Source organism: Polypterus senegalus, chromosome 1, assembly GCF_016835505.1.
Source record: "Polypterus senegalus isolate Bchr_013 chromosome 1, ASM1683550v1, whole genome shotgun sequence".
In the NCBI taxonomy this organism is placed as follows: Eukaryota; Metazoa; Chordata; class Cladistia; order Polypteriformes; family Polypteridae; genus Polypterus; species Polypterus senegalus.
This window is the reverse complement of record NC_053154.1, coordinates 213812861-213835412: the sequence shown is the minus strand read 5'-3', so window position 1 is coordinate 213835412 and position 22552 is coordinate 213812861.

Sequence of the window (22552 nt, the reverse complement as noted above, 5' to 3'; positions counted from 1 at the left end):
CAGTTTCCAGTGCCTGTGATGATGTCACTTCCGGTCTTTTGGTACCTCTGATGATGTCACTTCTGGGTCTGGTGCCTCTGATGATGTTACTTCCGGCCCCCGAAGATGTCACGTCCGGTCCTGGAGACATCACTTCCGGTTCCGGGATAAATTACATAATTTCCTCCACCAGCCTTTAAAACCACCATCTTACCTCCACTTACTCAGTTCTGTGTTGGACTCAGTCATGTGAACAACCTGATTTATTTCAGGCTTTTTACAACCAGGAATGTAATATACAGGTGGCTTCCCCAAACCTTTGTATCTGTCTGGAGTCATTTTGTGACAATACACTTACTCTTGTGGGGGTGGCAGAGTGCACTAACCCTGTCACTCTTTCTTCTGCAGATCAGTTACAGGAAATTTCACCTGGCTGCAATAACATAACTGATAACCTCACTTCCAGCTCCGGCCCTGCTGACCTCACTTCCTCTGCCCCACTTTAAAACTGACATTTTGTATCATATAAATCAGTTCTGTCTTGAGTGTGGAGAAACAATTTCACTATTTTTCCTAAACACAATTTAAATTATGGCTACCCCAAACCTTTTTTGTGGCATTTGTCCTTTCTTTTGACATTGGCCTAGTTGGCACGATTTATTAGCTATGTGATATCTCAGGAGCACAACCTGAAACACCTCCTGGAGGAACAATATATACAGATGTCCAGTTGGGAGAGTAACAAACCCGAGTTTCCAAGTGTGAGGCGAGTACCATGATTTGGAAAGACTAGGTGCAAGCTCCGTCCCCAATACCCATAGTCTTGCAAAATAGATTCCAAGGGGAGTGTGTGGGATGGGCTGACAGAATTGGGCTGGTCCAGACGTGGGAGGCTCAAGGGGCTTGTTATGGTCTGTCAGAGGAGAGGGCCATCCTCCCCCCAAAGGCAGAATGCTTTGATAAATGTGAGGGAGCTCCAGACCAGCAGGTGAAGTCACTAAGGCAGTATAGATTTGACTCTGAGCGGTCAATCCACTCATAGGCATTCTCCGTATGGGCTAGGGCTGGGCATTGGCTAAGGTCAGATGAGAACAATGCTCAGCAGATAGTAGAGCAAATGGCCAGCTGTTTTTTGCTAAATGGAGCATCTCACCCAGCAGGCCTGGGGACAACCATTTAAAAACAACCTCGAACTAATCAAGATCCTTGAAGGACTTAGGACTTTGCAGTCTGAAACAGAAGAACCATCCCTTAGTTAAACGCAGAGAGAACATGTTCCGAATTACAGGCTCAACCATCACCGCCTGGAGCAAGCACCGAAGTCCCCAGATTCGCAGACATGTTCTCTGCTTGGTGATAAAGGGGAATGTGAGGGGATAGGGGAGGAAGGGTGTTGTGCACTCACAAACCCCCTGACTTTTCCATGATTCTGGCAGCAACATTTCCATTGTTGCCCACCGATATGTGTTTCTGCAACAGTGGTTAAAGGGTAAGACCAGTCTGACCTTTAACCTTGGAGAAACCCGCTGGTACAGGTCCATCTCATATTTCATCAATTATGAAGGTTCACTCCTCCATTCCTGGGGTGAGATTGGTCTAAAAGCAAAAGTGAATTAACATCAATCACTCTGAAACCACTTTTGGGCATAGTGGTGGATTAAGAAAGTACATCCCAGACTGCCTTCACAGCATGTAAACAGCCGGCAGAGAGAGAAGATGTGGCCACTCAGTGTGATGTGGCAATCCCAGCGCTGTTGTGTAATGAAATGTCATCACCAGTTGCGGCGGCAGTACAGGAAGAAACCACAACCCTGGACATTGGTACAGACCCTCTTTCCCAAATGCACTTTCAATTTAGAGAGAGGCCGGCTTCCTTTAAAATTTGCTAAAAATGCAGTGGGTCTGGTTAATGACCAATACACTCATCATCACATGCCACAGGGCCCTCACTTTGTCTTACAAAAGTACCTTCTTTATCAGGCAACAGAGCATGAGGGGGAGGTACAGAAGTTGTTCCTAGTTTTGCAGACCTTCCTGCAGCAGGTCTATGAATTAGCACACGCTCACCTCCCAGGAAGCCATTTGAGGACCAAAAAAACTCTTGAGTGGATTCAGCTTCGATTTTATTGGCTGGGAATTCATGAGGAGGTTCGTCGCTTTTGTGCATCCTGTCCAGAATGTTAATTGTGTCAGATTCCAAAGAGGGACCATGCTCCCCTGGTTCCCATTCTCCTTATTGATGTCCCATTTGAACAAATCAGGGTCAACCTAGTGTGCCCTCTAGAACCCTCAGCCAGAGGACACAAATATATTTTAGTCCTAGTTGATTATACTATCCAATATCTTGAAGCTTTGTGCACAGCCACTTCCAAAGCCATTGCACGGGAATTGGTAAGGGTCTTTGCACGAGTCAGTATCCGTAAAAAAGTCCTTACGGACCAAGGGACGGCTTTTACCTAGGAGACATTCAGGGTTACTTAGGCCAAGTTACTTAGTATAAAGAAAGATCTTGGTGCGTCATCCTCAAACCGATGATCTAGTGGAGAAGATTAATCAAACTCGCAAACAGATGCTTCACAAGTTGGTCAGCAAGGAAGGGAGGAACTCATCCTTTTTGCCTACAGGGAAGTCCCACAAGCCTCTACAGGTTTTTCATTTGAGTTGTTATATGGACCCCTTGGCATATTGGGTATTTTAAAAGAAGGTGGGGAGGAAGAGGTACTCCCTTCTCAAATATACTAGAGTATATCGTGCAGTTGCACAATATATTCGGAAACATTCATCCGATCCTAGAAAGTCAAATGGAAGAGGTGCAAACAGCACAGGCTTGATATTATTATATTATCATTGCTGTGTAGTTCCGCCTGGGAGATTGTGTTGTGGTTCTTGTTTTTACCTCTCACTTTAAATTATTGGCCCATTGGCAAGGACCTTATAAAGTTAACGAGAGGAAAGTGCTCATCAGCTATTTGGTTAAACAACCCAATCACTGACCTATCACTTGAATCTGCTGATACCGTGGGAGGATTGGGAGCCCAGCCCCCCTCAATCCTTCCTCACAAAAAAAGCCTCAATTTTGGAGCCACTTTGACTCCCCAACATTAACGGAGCTGGAGTCAGTTATCCTGTCTGTCCTGAGGGTAGTGAGTGAAAAACCTGAAAGGATCTCTCTGATTGTGCATGATGTTTTCTGGGATGATAGTTAAAGAATGCCCATATTATCTTCCTGAGGCAAAAAGAGCCAAAGTAAAACTAGAGATCAAGCGCATGTTGAAACTAGGAGTTAAAGAGGAAAGTCATAGTCCCCCTATTGTCTTGGTCCCTAGCCAGATGGGAGTTGGAAGTTTTGCAATAACCTCCATTGACTTAATCATGTCTCACAATTCGAAGCCTACCTGATGCCATAAGTGGATAGCCCCCTCGAGAAGCTAGGGCAAGTCAAATATTTGACCATGCTTGACATGATGAAAGGGTACTGGCAGGTTCCGTTAACGGACTCTGCAATGGTTACGACCATGTTTAGTACCCCTAGTGGGCACTGGCAGTATTGTGTCCTTCCATCTGGGTTAAATGAGTCTCCTGAAACCTTACAACATTTGGTGGATAAAGTGCTCTGGCCTCATAACACCTATAGTGCTGCCTACCTGAATGATGTGGTCATCTATTCCAGTACATGGAAGTATCACCTACAGCAGGTCCAAGCAGTGTTATGGGCACTGGGTGAGGCCAGTCTTCAGATAAATCCAAAGAAATACTTCTTTGGGATAAATGAACCCAAATATTTAGGCTACCTTGTGGGCTGGAGTACTGGGCGGCCACAGTGTTCTGAAGTTGAAGCTATGTTGAAATGGCTCCTACCAAGGGCCAAAAGGCAAATCCAAACCTTTCTTGGCTTAGCGGGCTACTACCAATTTGTTTTCCGAGAAAGCAGCACCCTTGACTGATCTTACAAAGAAGAGGGCCCCAAACAATGTGGTATGGAATGATAATGCAGAAGCTACATTTAGCGTCTTAAAACAGGCCCTTATATCAGCACTGGTCTTAATAACTCCTACCTTCTCTTTACATTTCATCCTCCAGACGGATGGTTCGGACACAGGTCTTGGTGCTGCAATGAGCCAAAGCATCAATGGTGCTGAGCCAGAAACTGTGGTGGTGGAACAGGAGGCCTTGGCGATCAAATGGGTGATTACACAGCTGAAGTACTGTCTCTTGGGCCGTGAGTTCACCTTGGTTACATGCACCTTTACAGTGGATGGCCTTACACAAGGAGTCGAACCCACTGGTCATGGGGTGGTTTTAGCCTTACAAGTTTTCGCTTGTTCATTAATGAGGCTTTCTCCACGCCAACGCTGCTGCTGTTTCTCCGGTTCATGACCTCTTGGTCAGCAACACCCAACCTGATGGGTGTGGGCTGAGGAAGGTCCTGTGTCATACATGTGTGCACGGGAGACAGTTAAAGGACTTGAATGAGGGTAATTCCATGCTGGATCAGGGGGTGGCACTTCTTCTTTCGGCTGCTCCCGTTAGGGGTTGCCACAGCAGATCATCTTTTTCCATATCTTTCTGTCCTCTGCATCTTGTTCTGTTACACCCATCACCTGCATGTCCTTTCTTACCACATCCATAAACCTCCTCTTAGGCCTTCCTCTTTTCCTCTTACCTGGAAGCTCTATCCTTAACATCATTCTCCCAATATACTCAGCATCTCTCCTCTGCACATGTCCAAACCAACGCAATCTCGCCTCTTTGACTTTAGCTGACCCTCTAATGTACTAATTTCTGTTCCTATCCATCCTCGTCACACCCAGTGCAAATCTTAGCATCTTTAACTGTGCTACCTCCAGCTCTGTCTCCTGCTTTCTGGTCAGTGCCACCGTCTCCAACCCATATAACATAGCTGGTCTCACTAACATCCTGTAGACCTTCCCTTTCACTGTTGCTGACACCCATCTGTCACAAATCACTTCTGACACTCTTCTCCACCCATTCCATCCTGCCTGCACTCTCTTTTTCACCTACCTTCCACAATCCCCATTACTCTGTACTGTTGATCCCAAGTATTTAAACTCATCCACCTTCGCCAACTCTACTTCCTGCATCCTCACCATTCCTCTGATCTCCCTCTCATTCACACACATGTATTCTTTCTTGCTCCTACTGACTTTCATTCCTCTCCTCTCCAGAGCATATCTCCACCTCTTCAGGGTCTCCCTAACCTGCACCTTATTATCGCTACAGATCACAATATCATCAGCAAACATCATAGTCCACTGGGACTCCTGTCTAATCTCATCTGTCAACCTGTCCATCACCAGGGGGTGGCATTAACCCTCTCTGTCTTTCTTCTGCAGACCAGTTATGGGAAATTCTGCCTGGCCCTGATGACGGCAGTTCCAGTTCTGGTTCTGATGACACCACTTCCGGTTCTGATCCTGATGATGTCACTTCTTGTTCCGATTACAATGACCTCACTTCCAGCTCCAGCCCTGCAGACCTCACTTCCACTGCCCGACTTTAAAGTTGCCATTTTGTATTATCAAATCAGTTCTGCCTATAACTCAGTGTGGAAAAACAATTTCAATATTTTTCCTAAACCCAACTTAGGTTATATGGGGTGGCTACACCAAACCTTTTTTGTGACATTTGTTCTTATACATGTACTTATACATTATATATATGTTGTGACTCACTGACACAAGACAAACATAAAGAGTTCATACCTGAGTCACAGGGAGAATATACAACCTCCACTCAGACAGCAAGTACAGCTCATGGGATTCAGCATCTGTAAAGTACCAGTGCTAGCCACTGTGCCACCATGCAATACATATTAAAAAGAACAAAGGGAAAACATTTTTAAAATATAACAGCAAACTTGAATTTGATAAACATTTGTTAGGGTTTAATTACCAAATGTAATTGATATTTTGGACTGAAGAAAGTGCAAAGGCTTAAGTGATGATTCTAGCCAAAGACAAGTCCTTTTTCCAAGTTATTTTTCTTATTCCCCTTTTGAGAGTAATTTCATCACCTGCACATAGATAGAGCATGAGGAAATAGTAAAGATCCTTAAATATATAATCAGTGTGGTTGATTCATCAGCCTACCTGCCCAACATGCCCAGATGTAAATCAGCAGCCTGGCTGTTTCTCCCCTTGGCTTGTGTTCATAATGACATTGCTGAAACAGCTCTTAGTCCTCCACAGACCTCAAGAGGTCGCTCCTTGAAATGCTCATCACTGAGCCCTTGGGAATATAATGTAAGATGCAGTTTCTGCAGTTGAAACCTAATGGGTTCAGCAGGTCCTGCCAGGTTTGACTTGTTCTCTCTTGGCAATACTTTGAGTGAAGGAGAGGCATTTTACAGAATGCAAATTTCAGACTTTTTTTTTGCTTCCATAATTCATTTAATTTGTATTGTCCTTGCTTTGTGTGCTTTACCATTGGTTATAATATTTTCTGAATGTAGACTCCAATTTTGACTGTGTTCCCAGGCCTTCTTAAGAACCAGAAGCTAGTATCATGAAGTCATTCCCATTCATTCACTTCTTTAACCTGTTTTTCCTGTTCATAGCCTTGGGGGGGTGTAAATCTGTATTTTCTCAATTATAATTCTTGATTTGACTAGAGAAGTCTTATGAATTCATTACGCAAAATATATCAGAATTATACTGCACCTATAACAAGGTTCTGAAAAAGTCTCTTTGTTGTTAAATTATTATTTCTAAGAAACATTTTGCTAACAGGCAACAGCTCAAAGCGTGCTTAATATCATGAAAAGAAACAGAACTTAATAAGGTTGACACAATTTCAGTTCCAAGTCTTACTAAATGCCATTCTTTTTGTGCTGCTCAGTGTGGGAGATGAAGCTGTGTTCAATGTGGGTGTCTACAGCAGAGGCTGGTGGGTCTTGATGAAGCATCTTTGGCTGTGTAAGGGTATGTTATAGCACTATAAGACATGGATGATTAATGAGGGGTCCCAGTGAATGGCTTAAGAGGAGACTTTTTGTAAAAGGCATATCCTGATAAGATGACGTTAGTTCACTCTTATCGATTTGTCAGTTTTCAAACTTCCTTATTCCAATTATGCACAAAGGAACTACCAAAGGAGAATATGTACTTGTAGTCCACATGCCTAGAAATTGCTTACTTTAACTGTATTTTACAAAAGGTTCTAAACTGGACAGGCATAAAGCATTTGGCTATAGAAATGAGTATGTTGTTTACTGTAAGTAATTCCCAAGAAGAGAAACAGATAAACATACTGTCAGCAGGCACTTTAACATATTCATTGTGAATGTTTTTCCCTCTCACTTTGTCTTCCTTTCTCTCTGTTGATAAGGGAGCTTCTCCCAGCTCTTCTATGTTGTCTGCTGCTTAACTTACAGGAAAGCCAGTAAGCAGAATCAGATATGATGTTCATTTTTTTTATTATTCTACAGATGGGACTTCTTTATTATGAAGACAGCAGACAGACATATCACCATTCGAATCAGAGACTCTGCTCCTTGCTCTATCGTCTTTAAATCCCCTCTTGTTAAGATAGTCCATGATCATTCTGCTAAGATTTTATGACTAAAGGCCAGATTTAACTGTTTAGTCATCCATGTTTTTGTTTAATCCACTTTGAATTGGAATCTGAATCCTATTCAGGGAGCTTGGTGCTGAAGCAGAAAGTCTCCATGAATTTGATGTTAGTTCATCACAAGACATATTGGACCCAATTTGCACAAATTACAATCACAAATGATCTTGTTTCTAAAATGTGAAGGAAAACTGGAGTATGTAAAGAAAAACCCACATAGACAATGAGAGACTGGATTGGATTTTAACAGCATTCAGGTTCTTCTCTGGTTTAAGGTACTTATTTAGTTATTTTTTAAATATTGTATTTTAATATTTGTTTTAATTGTTTCCTGGTTACTGACTAGTGATTCTTTCATTACTTGACAATCTTGAGTTTTGCATCAGCTGGTGAATAAGCAGCCACCATTGTCTTGTGATTTCTGTGCATGTGTCAGAAGGTTATGTACTGTATAAATTAAATGATGTTGCTGGTTATGTTTGTCCATTTGATTGTCTGTTTGTTTATTCGTCAATCATGCAAAACTGGTTGGTTTTCATTAAGTTCTGCATGTGCATTGCTGTTAGTCCAATTTAAAAATAAAGGCTATAGTGCATTTCAGAGGAAGGGGCTGTAATGGGTTGGGGAGAAACTCAAAAACCAGTGCTGACGTGGGGATTAAAATTCCAATCTGGAGTGCGCTGGGGCTGATGGGAGGATACTATTAGCACCATGCACAAAGTTCTGTACTGTCCAAAGAAAGATCTCATCTTAGACAACAGGTAATGCGTTTTCATCTAAACAATTTCATTGCCTCCCTGGATTACAGCTTTTGTCTAACAGGTTGTCTTTTTCTCTCATTTTGGGCTTTGTTTAGCCACTTTGAATTTCCCAAAAACACTTTCCCCCATGTATCTTAAAATAGACATTTGTTTTGAAAAATATATGGGTTTAAAATGGGTGTAAAATGGTGCCAATTTTGCTTCCTTTCAGCACCTCAAAAACTGGCAGGCTTGCTCTGTGTTGGTCAAACATGCAGATTTCATTTCTTGCATTGTTTACATGCTTGACAATAATTATGAAGTGAATTGATGACACTACATTTTTATTAAAGCTCAACCTTATATTTCTGAAAAGTCAATGATCATTTAGACATGCACATCGTGACTAAGTGTGATAAATGTAAGCCACGATGAAACAGAAATAAAATGTGATTTTTTTAACACATGCTGTGTTGCTGTTCAGAATGGAGGAAAGAAAATGACTGAGGACTGTATTAGTAACATTTACTGTTTCTCATTGGTGGACATTACATAAAATTCATTTTATGGTGAGGCAGTTAAAATTTTAAGTTTTGATGCTAATAGTACATTGTGATTTGTAGTCTTTTAAATCAATATAAAATTGATCAACTTTGAATTGCATCTATCTATCTATCTATCTATCTATCTATCTATCTATCTATCTATCTATCTATCTATCTATCTATCTATCTGTCTGTTATTAAATACTGGTGCTGTATCCTATAATAATAAAAAGACCAGAAGCAATGTCTGTGAACTCCAATCTCCCACGGCACCCCAACTGTAGATGTTTTCCATGGTCCATGGATTCAATTATTCAATAAACAATCCATTTTATGAATTTGGAATTAAATACATATTTTTGAAATCAGAATAAACCAGGAAATGCAAAGTAGTAGAGTACATGGTTCCAACTCAACAAGGAGCTATGGAATCTAATCATACACAAAACGAACATATTCTTGATTAAGGAGAGCAGAGAAACTGACTACTAGTGTAGACTATGGGTGGGACATTAGCATTTCTGCCAACAATGACAAACTGGTCAACCTTTCCAAAATATATAAATATTTGCTTTCTTACCTTAACCCATTACACAAATATATCCCAGAGCAACAGTGGGTAATTTGGCTAGTTATCTCTATATATAATCTTCATTTGGATCTTGATCTTTGTTTGTCTGCGAATGAATTAGAAGAAGAAGCACTAGATGGCAGTAGAGAGACAGCTAAAACATAGGCATTGCATTAAGAATCTCCTCCAGGCTTATACTACTGAAGACTGTAGTACTCCAGTCACACCTCAAAACACAGACATTCAAACTACACAAATTGTTGTGCTTTAAATTAAATAAAGAGATCTTCATTTAGATCTTGATCTTTGTTTGTCCGGGAATTCCACTCATGCGTAGACCACCTTTCAGTTTAGTACGTTTTTTTGTTACTCACGGATGTCAACAATGTGCCGGAATAATGAAAGGGGTGGTGGACAGTGTTACACTGGTTAGCTCCTGAGCCCTGGTTAGAGAATGAGATTGCCAAAGATAAAAAGGTACGTGCCTACGTACCATACGAATGAAAGAAAGACAGTGGGTAAAATGAATGACAATGTAACAGCACGTTCCGGAAATAATTATTATGTTGTAGCCGCCGAGTGCTGCGCGTCTCACAGTTGTACCGTGGCTTGCTCACATGTCAGTGAAGTGATCCCTATTTATGCTTTAAAGAACCTGGATACCTATGTGTCCCCCTTTTATAACCATTGCTCCGTGTATATTGCCTTACTTTTTGGATTGCCACAAAGCAACCTGCGGGATCAGAGAAATGTTGAGAAGAGATCGTGAGAGGAAACGACAGCGTCATGAAAACGAGACGGACTGTGAATGGACAGAAGCAGAAATGCTCCTACACCACCACATAATTACGATTCAGACAGTGATTCCGAGTAGGCCGTTCCTAACGAATCAATGTCCAAGGGTTTTCTTATGTAATTTTGTTTCCCTTATAAAAAATCATAATACTGTGCGACGAAGGGCCCAGTTCATGACTGGCAGCTGCGTTTAAACAGGGAGCCCTTCACAGACAACTTTAATACGCGCAACGTAGTTGGGCGCACATGGCTAGTATCATATAATGATGGGAATTAGACTTGCTTCTCATCTGAACTTCAAAACCCAATTGAGGAAAGATAGATTTCTTGCAAAAGAAGGAAAAGTAATTTCTTGAGAATTTTAGGTTACTAATACACTCATAATAATGATTCTTGCTTTGCTGTAATGGTTTTTCAGGTTAATCATTCTCTGTCTGTCTTGTTATTTTGATTTAAGGCTTATTGGTAGCAATCTTTGGTAATTGGTAAATAAATGAACCATACATATTTTAATGGAAAGATATTTTCATAGGCCACAAAAGTTCAAATAAATACATAGAATGCTGCTGAACTGCATTATTATTATTATTATTATTGGAGACATAGTGGTGCAGTGGTAGCGCTGTCTGTCTCCCGGTAAAGAGAGCAGGATTGCATCCCGATTCCTTCCTGCATGGAATTTGCATGATCTCCCCATGTCTGCATGGGTTCTTCAGTTTCCTCCTACAGTTTAAGGACATGCTGGTTAGGTGCATTGGTGATGCTGAATTGGTCCTAGTGTGGTGGTGGATGTGGTGTGTGTGTGTGTTCTCCCTGCGATGGAATAGAGCCCTGCTCACGGTTTGTGCTTGCTTTGCACCCTAATCTAGTTGATATGGCTCCAGCTCCCTCCATGACCCTAGTCTGTATTAAATGGTTTAGAAAGTGACACGGTATTAGGTTTAGAAAGTGACACGGTATTATTATTATTATTATTATTTGACAGTAGATCAGGTCTTATTAGGTATTATTTGTATTCCAATCAGTCAGATAAAGATTTCACTTTCAGCTTTTATTAATATCAATCCATTCTATGTCTTCAGACCATAGTGTGTGTGTGTGCGTGTATTTTTTATCTATCCATTTATATATTTGTTTAAAGAGCATCTGTAAAAAAGACAAATTTCCCCCTGGGGACAAATAAAGTTCTTTCTATCTAATAAAGTTCTACCTTATCTTTTTCTGAACCAGTTTAGTGATTGCAGGGCCCAGAGCAATTACTGAAAGTATGAGGGAAAATACAAGTTCCAGTACTGGATGGGACAGCAATTGATTGCTGGACACTTTTTCACACTGATACCCGGCATGCATTCTTGGCCCATTTATACTCCTCAGCTATCCTATCATGGTTGTTTTTGAGATATGATGGGAAAACAGAGACCCTAGAGGAAATCTATGTAGAGCATTCTGAGCAATGAGTAAATTTCAAGTGACCGGGTGCATGGATTCATAAGGCAGTAAGTTTAATGACAGCTATTTAACAAATATGCATTTCTGGCAAATCATTTACTTTGTGAATTAAATAAATTTAACCAATTTATCTTTTTCACACAGCTTTTTCAGCAGTGACATAGTATATATTTCTGCCTGCATGAATATCACAGTTTTTTCTATCTTTTGTACAGTTTCACAATTTTTTTTTGTAAATTGTTTTGTTTGTGTTTAAATTATGAAGTATTTGGATTTATTTCCTAACCTGCAACAAAGAAGAAATGGCAAGGAAGCGCAAAAAATATTTCTAGCTCAGTTGGCTGCTTATTTGAGCTTAGATTAATATTTTCTTCACTTGTCTCCTTTTTCTTGGCGTCACAGCAGCTCTCAAGTGGTCTCCTCATCACACTCAGAGCTCAAATATCTCATCACTGCTGCACATTTGAAGTGAGTCCACTTTGGTTGCAGGACAACAGACAGCCTACTCACGATTACCTTCTAAGGGGTTAAGCAACACACACTCAGGATCGCTTAGAATGAGACTAGGCTTTGGTGTAAAATCCCAGCTCTCATTTCTATGCAGTGAAGTAAAATAAATCCTTTTATATCAGTCATGATCTTTTGAGTTCTTGTTGGACTCACTCTTACCAATGAAGGCCTCCTGCAGTGCTGAGAATGGAGTCCATCTGCACATTACAGACAATGCAGTTTTTTTGTGCATGCTCTGGAAAGTTCTTCTTGTAGGGAGTGGGCTTTGCTCCCATTTTCCATTGTTTCCCAATGATTTCCAGGCTTTTAGCACATTCTCCCCAGCTGCCCTCTTACTGTCACTTGGTGTTTGCCATAATGGGCACTAGTAGATGAGAATTGATGGGGTGCAATATTCAATTAACCCCCGTGTCAAATCTGTAGCGCAACAAGCTGCCTGCTGTTAATGGGGATGGACCCTCAGGCTTAGCAACAGGATACTGGGCCTGGGGGCCACGAGAAGGTGCAGGGAGCTATGAATGGTTATCCCAGTGGTAGTACTTTTCATCACTGTGCACCAAATAAGAGTGAAAACATTGAGGAGAAGCCAATCTGTGCCCTTCAAACATAATGAATTTCTGAAAAAAAAATCTAATTTCACAGTAAAGTCATACAGGAAGACTTTATTGAGTCATGCAATTTTAACATTGAGGTAGTTAAGGGTTAACAGAGTGCTGGTATAAAAGATGTCCCTGTGTTTTAAGAAATTGGTTATTTTCAGGTGTCTTGTGAAAAATATATCAGCAGAAAGGAAGAAAAAGAGAGAAAAGCTCAAGCCTAGAAGCAGGTAATTCTGCAAAACTAGGACCCAAGGGTGCCCTGTCCTATTTCACTTATACTATTTTTGTTTTAAAGAAAAAAAACACCAATATTGTATATCTGAAGTAAATTAAATGCTGTTGCCTGTTGAAAGTAGTAACAAATTGAAATAATTTTGTTACATACTGTATGATTTTATCTTTTTAGCGTAAGTCCTTCAAAGACATAAACAGAATGAATACTCTGTCCATTAGTGGTCCTCGTGTGCCCTTTTCCTTTGTCCTTCACACGTTATAATATGAGTGCCTGTACTGGCTAGATAAACTGCAGTATCCTGGTCAGCCTAACTAATTCTGTCCCCACTTATCGCCTCATTCAAGTACATTATAATCTGTCTAAAGGAGGAACATGATAACACTTATCTGCTTCTGTTTATCTTAAATGGATTTGCTTCATCATTATATAAATACAATTGAAAATTAATGTGATGAATTAACTTATCTGAAGTTACTTTTATTTTACAGCTGGAAGGATACTAGGAAGTAAAAACAAAGATGGAACTGAAATGCAGTATTATAATATTCTTTGAAAGTTTCTGGCAACACAATTCCCTGTGCGGTAAGTGGGCGGTGGGTTAAGCTTGATAAGCATAGTATTGCTTTTAAATCTATTTACAGCTTCTTGCAGAATCATAGGTTGTTTGAGAAACCTTTATGGGTTTATAGGCCATGAAGAGGAGTCGCATGAGTTTGTATGCTGAGATGAAACACAATAAAAGCTCATAGGCTGGTGCATTAAAAGATGATAAGAACAGTTACTCAAGCACTTAGGCTAAAAAGAAAAGTCATCCAGGTGTATATTCCAAGATGTGGACTCATGAACTACATGGAAAGCCATTTTGTGCCAGTATGCTCACTACACATTAGCCTTTAGGTGGCAAAGGGATGAGAGATAATTATCCAATCAGGGATGGGAGATGATTAGGAGGCCAGAATGACCAGGCTGTGGTGAACAATTTAGCCTGGGCATCAGGATACACCCTACTCATTACGAAGGATGCCAAGGGATCTTTTATGACAACAGAGAATCAGCACCTCAGTTTTACGTCTCATCCAAAGGACAGAACCATTTTTACAACACAGTGTCCCTGTCAATGCACTGGGGCATTGGGATCCACATTCAGACTGCAGGGTAGGCACCACCCTGCCGGCTTCACCAACACCACTTCCAGCAGCAACCCACTCCTTTCCTGGTTGGTCTCCCATTAAAAGTGGCTGGGCCTGAACATGTTTAGCTTCAGGTGGATAACCTGTTCTGAAGTGAATGTGGTATGGTTGCTGGTGGTATAAGCTATAAGGATAGATACTCCAAGAGGGAGATGTGGTAATCAGCCTACCAGGCAGTACCACTTTCAAGGAAAGAAAAATTCCTAAGAATAGTGTAAAGTCGACTTTTGTCGCAAAATGAAAAGATAAAGTACTGACCTCTTTAAGTCGTTAAGTGCAGGCTGCGCTTTCACAGTCATTTTAACTTTGTCTTTGGCAGGTTCACACAGCAGGATGCCGGCAACGGGTTGGGCGCACCTCCAGTTCAGGCCTGCTGGAGGACGCTTTGCATACCCCGTCAGAACAGGTGGTCATCTCTTTAACCCTGCCATTGGCAAAGAAAAAGGTGCAAAGTGTTTTAGTTAAGAACATGCATGCATGCAATAGTGTGAGGAGGGATTTTCCAAGAAAAGAAACTTACTTTGTAGTGCGTATCAGCTCTTCCGAAGGAGCGTGTTGGGAAGCGCTCCAGTTCGTGCTTGTGCTCGCTAACGTGCATGCGAGGCCACTAACGCTATTTATTATATGCCTTGCAATAGTTGAGTGGAGCACCTGAGTAGAGAGCACCTGTATCAGTCTCGATTGGTGAAAGGGAGCAACGTGTCACGGGATTGGCCAAAGATTTGATCCCCGACTATATGAGGCACTTTTTGCCTCAAAAGGGCTGTCTTTAGACTTGGTGGTGTAGTTAGTGTGGTTGGTAGGTTGGTATAGCTCTTCTGTTCAGTATACCAAACATCGGCTTGTGCCTTATTTTGTAAATATTTTCTTGTATGTATTATAAATATCTCCTAGTGTAGCCTTATTTTTGGTGAAGATATTTATATATATTTTGGGTTTGTGGTGCACTTTGTTTTTCTTGTATATACACTGTTTTTACATTTTTTTTGCAAATGGGTGGCTTCTTCCTGAGCACCTTTTCTTTTTTAGGAAGACTAAAATTTGTGTATATTTTTTATCTTTATTTTCATTTTGGGTTTGGACACCTCACTGTATATATTGCTCTCTAGTTTTGACTGGCATGTTATTTTGTGTTTTTGTGCACCTGTAAATTAAACCCACTCTAGTTTTACAGTAGAAATACCATATTTTTGTGCCTGTCTCTCCATGTCTGACTTCTCACAAATCTGATCTCACTACCAGACACCCACTGTGTGGTCTAGTGCCAACCTTGCCACTACACTGGGTGTCACAGGAGAATGCTCTTAAAGTTAAAACCAAGAAAATTCACTAGAATTCATAAACTGAAAGAAGATGTCATGTGAGATCCCAAGCAATGAAGTGAAAGCATCTTGGCTGAAAGACAGAAATGCAATCCTTGAACGCAAAGACTAAACTAAGAGAAGATATTTGAAATTATTGGTTGAGAATGGCAGTTTAAATAGGGAGGTTCTGTGGGCTCAGACAATAAAAGGAGATGCCACAAAACTCAAGACTAAGAGGAGAAAATACTGAGATTAATGGCAAAAGTGTTAGTTGCTCAATCATTTAAGCAAACAATACATTACATTAGATATTAGATAGCATGCAAAGGCAAGGATCAAGAAAAGAATTAAATACATATATAAGCCACATGAAGTAAAAGGAGATAACTGACCAGATATACAGTGCCTTACGGAAGTATTCAGATCTTTCACTTTTTCACTTTTGCTATGTTGCAGCTTTGTGTTAAAATCATTTACTTTTATTATTCCTTCATCACACAGCACTCAATAATACAGAACTTTCTCAGATGTATTCAAAATTTTAAAAGAAATATATCACATTGACCAAAGTATAGTATTCAGACCCTTTACTATGACACTTGAAATTTGGCCCAGATGTATTCAGTTCTACTGATAATTGCTGAGATGTGTCTGCACCTTATCACCTGATTAAGAAAGGCACCCACCTGTCTATAGAAGGTCCTACAGTTGACCATGTGTATTAAGTGTTGGTTCATAGGTCAAATGTAATATACACTGCATCATGGTTTACGTTAATTTATTACATACTGCACTGACATTTATAGGCTCCACATTTATGAGTTTCATGGAATGAATTGAACATTTTAAGCACTGTATTTTGTAAAAGGAGACAAATCAGAAAAAAAGATTTGGGGATCTGCCCTGTATATTTTAACAAGCGATGCTATTCAAACAGGATGAGACAAATCATTAGAGACTGAGTCAGAGCGTGACTGATTAGAAAGGCGAAGTGGTTGGGTCTTCATAGGTGGAGGGCAGGAAAAGGCAGGTCCATGGTGGAAGAAGGGTCAGTAGGAAGGCGTGGTCTGGCAGCGAATGTGGGTGGGGTTTCCATTCTGGTAGTTTACGGAAGAGAAGGAAAAGGCATTAGTGCCCTTCATCAACACCTGACTCTGCGTCTTACCCTGATTTAAGCTCTTAGACTGCCTCCCATGAATGCGTGTGTAACAACATAAAAGAACAAGTGTTAATATTGGGGACTATGAACAGTGTCCACCACCTCTATGTTCTGTCAATGAGGGACACCTTTAATGAGCTGTGCAAGGTTTAAATTGATCAAGCATTCTATCACTCTTGGCTTGTGTTGTATCTAGTGCAGTGGACTGATACGCTGTAGTGACATTATTTCTCCTTCGGAAATCAGGGTATATCGGTACTTTATAGTTTGATGTTCAAAAGGAACGCTCTCCCCCATTCCATTGTTCAAAGTATATATATATATATATATATTGCCACACACGTGTGCATGGGAGGCAGCTAAAGGGCTTCAGTAAGGGCAGTTCCGAGGCATACCGGGATGTGGCAGGGTGCACTGACTGTTTTTCTCCCTTTCCTGTAGACCGTTCATGGGAGATTTCACCTGGCTCTCTTGACGTCACTTTCGGGACTGAGCCAATAGAAGGAGACATTGCCGGCTCCGGCCCCTGTGATGTCATGTCTGGGCTCAAACCAATGGCTGAAGACCTTCATGAGCCCGACACCTATGATTTCACTTCCTGTCTTCCCCTTTAAAAGCCTGCAACTTTTCCCTGTTCCCTCAGTTCTGTTCTGGACTCGGTTTCGTGCACATCAATGCTGTACTCCTTGTTTACGACTTTGCAGCCAGGAATTCAATTATACTGGTGGCTGCCCCAAAACTTTCCATGACACTGTGTCGAATTTCTGACTATATATATATATATATATATATATATATATATATGGGAGACTTGCCCAGACACCACCAGTCAGAAACAACATCTTTATAAAAAGTCACACGTTTATTACTCACAAGAATAAAGTCCAAAACACCACACAATGCACTCAGCAATAAATCTCCCCATTGAACCTTCTTTTCTCAGTCTTTAGCCACCTCTACTCTTCTCCTGGGAGATTTGTCCTGCTCCCGCTCCCAACTATAGCTCCCAGATTACTGGGAGGCGGCGCCTTTTATTCCCGCCCGGATGTTCTCCAGGTGGCTGATGACGATCTTCTGGGAGCAATTTCTGGTGTGGCGGAAGTGCTGCCCTTTGCCCCGGAAGCACTCTGGGCATCCCTGGCAGGTTCCTCCGCCATCTTGTCAAGTGTGGGGGAAGTAATGTTCTCCCGGGTTCTAGGAGGCTTAAGGCGCCCCGTGGCGGTGGCCACGGGTCCCAATGAGTTAGAAAGTCTCTCCTCCTCTCCCGTGGTCCTCTCCTGCTCCAGGGCGGTTGTGTCCTCCTGACCCTGAAGCTTTTACTGCCACCTTCCGGACCTTCTAGGCTGAACCCCAGCCGTCTGTGACTATCTATATATATATATATATATATATATATATATATATATATATGATGGGTAGGAGCCCTAGTATATATATATATATATATATATATATATATATATATACACTAGGGGGCTCCCTACCCTGACATCATGCTTCCCCCTTCCCTCGGCACAAAGTCTTTGTCTTGGATTTGCGTGAAAATTTCGCTCCTACAAGCGAGCAATGATTCTTAGCATGATGAGAGAAGTCACAAAATCAATCAAAATGTTAAGCAAATTACAGAAAAAAACCTCATCTAAATCTGATAAGTAGCTAAGGTAAAGATTGCCCTGAGGATGGCACATGAGTGAGGAGGGCCTCGCCCCCATTCCCTCATCATGCTGCGTGTCTCTCGGATTCACGGAAATAAATAGGTACTGCAAGTGAACTATGATACATAGCGCAATGAGAAAAGTCGCAAAATCAACTGGAATGTTCAAGCAAATTATAGAAAAAAAAAACTCAATCTAAATCTGTTAAGTAGTTCTCTCGTAAAAAGTAACATACAGACAGACGTTGGATTTTATATATATATAGAGATGTAGCTCAAAGTGTGTTACAGGATGTCCAAAGGACCAAAGGAAAAATTACAAGAAATGAAAGACAAATTAAATTATTTAATATTAATAAATAACAAAAAAAATCCATACAGGCTTACATAAAACAGATGTATAATTAGTAGAAAGGTAGAGTCCTTATATGTAGTATTGGATTCTAAGTCTCCAAAGATGAGTATGATGATAACAAAAACCAAACTCCATATTAGCCGGAGAAAAAGAAAAAGAAAATCTGCAGATATCCAAGCTCAACAGACATGTCAGCCCCTACTGGGCATTCTACCTAATATAAAGTAACTTGTTACTCATTGTTTTCAGGCTTTGATCCAGAGGTTTTGATGCAATGGGTCTTGTGGACAGCTGGGATATCTGCCTTCATTCAAACATCACAGACAGCTGCAAAGTGCCTTGATCAGGCAGTTTTGGATCAGAAAGCTACCAGAGAAAAAACACTAAAGATAGCAGAGAAAAGTCAAGATTAATAATAATTGCAAATCCATGAAGAATGTGATAATTCTATGCATCTACAACCTATTAACAGTATAACTAAAATGTATAAAATGTCTATAGTAAAGTATTCCAGATTTTTGGTGCCTGGCAGCAAAAGGCCATCTCAACACCTCCTTTATGCTTAGCTTTAGGAATAATAAGCAGACCGCTATTAGAAGATGTTACGACTTGGGACTGTAGAGGAACAGGCATTCTAAAATATAGGAAGAAGCAAGATTATTTAATGCTTTATAAATCATTAGTAGTATTTTAAACTCGGTTCTAAAGGATATGGGCAACCAAAGTATCAATGCTAAAACTTGTGAGAAGCACTCTAACTTTCTTTTTCTGATTAAGATTCTTGCTGGTACATTCTGAACTAGCTGCAACTGATTGATGTCTTTATTAGGTATTCCTACGATTGCCACTCTGATCTAGTTAGCTAAAAACAAAAGTGTGAACTAATTTCTCAGCAGTGTTGTAAAATGCCTAACTTTTGCACTGATTTTTATATAGAAAAAGGCAGTCCTAGTAGTATATGTTCCATTTTTGCCAACTACTAAGATTTCTCTTTATTCCGTATTTACCTTGAAGACACTGGCATAACAATGGATTGGGCAGTTTGTGCAAAGCACCAGGGCCTATGAGCTTGGGGGGGTCCATTCACGGCCATATCTTCTTCTTCTTCTTCTTCTTCTTCTTTCAGCTGCTCCTGTTAGGGGTGGCCACAGTGGATTATCTTCTTCCATATCTTTCTGTCCTCTGCATCTTGTTCTGTTTCACCCATCACCTGCATGTCATGTCTCACCACATCCATAAACCTTCTCTTAAGCCTTCCTCTTTTCCTCTTCCCTAGCAGCTCTATCCTTAGCATTCTTCTCCCAATATACCCAGCATCTCACCTCTGCACATGTCCAAACCAATGCAATCTCGCCTCTCTGACTGTCTCCCAACCGTCCAACTTGAGCTGACCCTCTGATGCGGTATGGAAATTTGTATTGTTGTATTGTTGTCCACATATTGATTTGGCAAAATTTTACACCGGATGCCCTTCCTGACGTAACCCTTCCCACTTATCCGGCCTTGGGACCGGCACGAAGAAACACACTGGTTTGTGCATCCCCTGTGGCTGGATTCCATTTGGGGCCATATAGATTTTTTAAACATTTTGATGCTGTGGCTTCAATGTTCAAAGACTTGTTACCATCAACTCTGACCTCGATGGCTGACAAAAAATTGTATGCTGCTTCCAACCATCTCGTTGAATGCTATAGCACTGACATTTCTCCTGCATTTTGTGCTCAATTGTTGCCATTTCATGCATGTATTCAATCCATCCTGTCAACCAAGTCAACTGTTTACGACGTAGCTGAACTGTTGCTGATAGATCACTGTGCGCCGTCTATTTTTAGTGATTTTGCATGTTTTACATGTTACTGCTGACTATACCAGTGACTGTTGCTCCGTCTGAATGATCGTTCGCCAAGGTAAAACCCATCAAAAATGACCTCAGAAGCACCACGTCGCAAGACAGAATTAATGGCTTGGCTGTACTCTCAATCAAAAACAAGTGTGCCAGATAACAACAACAACAAAAACAACAACATTTTTTAAATAGCACATTTTCATACAAAAAAATGTAGCTCAAAGTGCTTTACAAAATGAAGAATAGAAAAATAAAAGACACAGTAAGAAAACAAAATAAGTCAACATTAATTAACATAGAATAACTAAAGTCCGATGGCCAGGGTGGACAGAAAAAACAAAAAAAAAAACTCCACACGGCTGTTGAAAAAAAAAAAATCTGCAGGGATTCCAGACCATAAGACCGCCCAGTCCCCTCTGGGCAAGATAACTTGACGTGTCAAACATCATTGAGACTTCTGCGCAACAGAAGTCACGCAAATGAGTATTTTAAGGTACTACTGATATTAGAAGTAATATGATTTGTGACTTGTCAGTCAGTTACACTTTTGTAAGCTTTAACAATTTAACAAATCGGTAATCTGTTTTATTGTGTTCCTTAGTATGGCTTACCGTGTGTTAATGTCACTTCCGTGAAGATTTGTGAGCGTGACCACTTTATAATGATCATTTTCTCAGAACTTGTGTAAAACAGGTTGATTGTGTAGTTATATCCTGTCAGCTGATGTTGTCGTTTTAATCTGTTATAAATTGAAATTGCTTCATTTTATAGCACAGAACAGTTTCTACTTTGTAGCTTATGTTATATTTTAATCATCTTCTTTCACAAAGTTGTCTTAGAAAAGTAAGTGGGTCCACAAAATTTACATAGATGTATGTACTAGTACTACTACCCACACCTCCCATATTCCATTCCCACAATTTAATTTATATTTTCTAATTTACAATGGCTATAATAAAGCGATTTACAAAGTTATTACAAATTTCATTTAGAGAGCTTGTTTCTTTGTCACCAGTGTGTGATAGTGACGCAGTCGTGGATGCCACTGCTCAGCTGGCCACTAGGATCTAGATGTGAATAAATTACTAAGAGTATGGCTGGACAGGAGGGGACCACATCACGGTGCTGCTAAGGGGCCTTCAGCAACTTACCTACGCCACTTCTTGAAGAAATTATTACTCACCCTATTCAGAAATGTGATAAGACATTGGATCAGAGAGCCCAGAGCAACAGGGTCATCAGGTATTATGGATAAGTAAAGCTGCATGTCATCTGTGTAGCTGTTGCAGTTCATTGTTACTTTCACTGTAACTTTCCTTGTGTTTGAAATAACAAAACCAACATGTGAAGCCATATTGCATCATAAACAAAGACATTTTTTGTGGGAAGTTAAAGACTTGGAGAGGAAGCCATGTTGCTTCATAGAATAGGAGAGACAGTTACTCATATACAGTATATATAGTTAACTAAGAGCAAAAGCCATGACCACTTATAGAAGTAGAGAGGCTAATTAAATAAGAGAATTCATATACACTTACGCATTATAAATATGAGCTATATGATGGAGCCAAGTTTTGCAGGCTAAAGGGGGCAGCATTTGGACTAGGTTAAAATTATTTATGACTAGGGACTAAATGGAGAAGGTCTCTCAAATTTGAAGATTGGACATATATGAATACAGATCACGGAAAAGGTGCATATCAGCAAAATGAAGCATTTACAAGTTATAGTTGAAATTTGTAAATATAAGGAATTGATTTTTCCATGAAAACCACACAGAATCCTCATTTCCACTGATCAACTAGAGTTCCTTAACAGAGTCTCTCTAGAAATATCTGTCGTATGGGAGAATAAATCAAAACATACATTATAATTCACTCCTGGAAGCCTGATTTCTGGTCCTTTAAGAATTCAGATTGATTCTATGGCTCTGCAGGCAAAGTGACACCTTACTTGCTGAGTGGCAGAACGGCAGGGTCTTGTTTTCACGGATCATGTTGTCTTCATTTACAACTGATATTGTATTCCTCA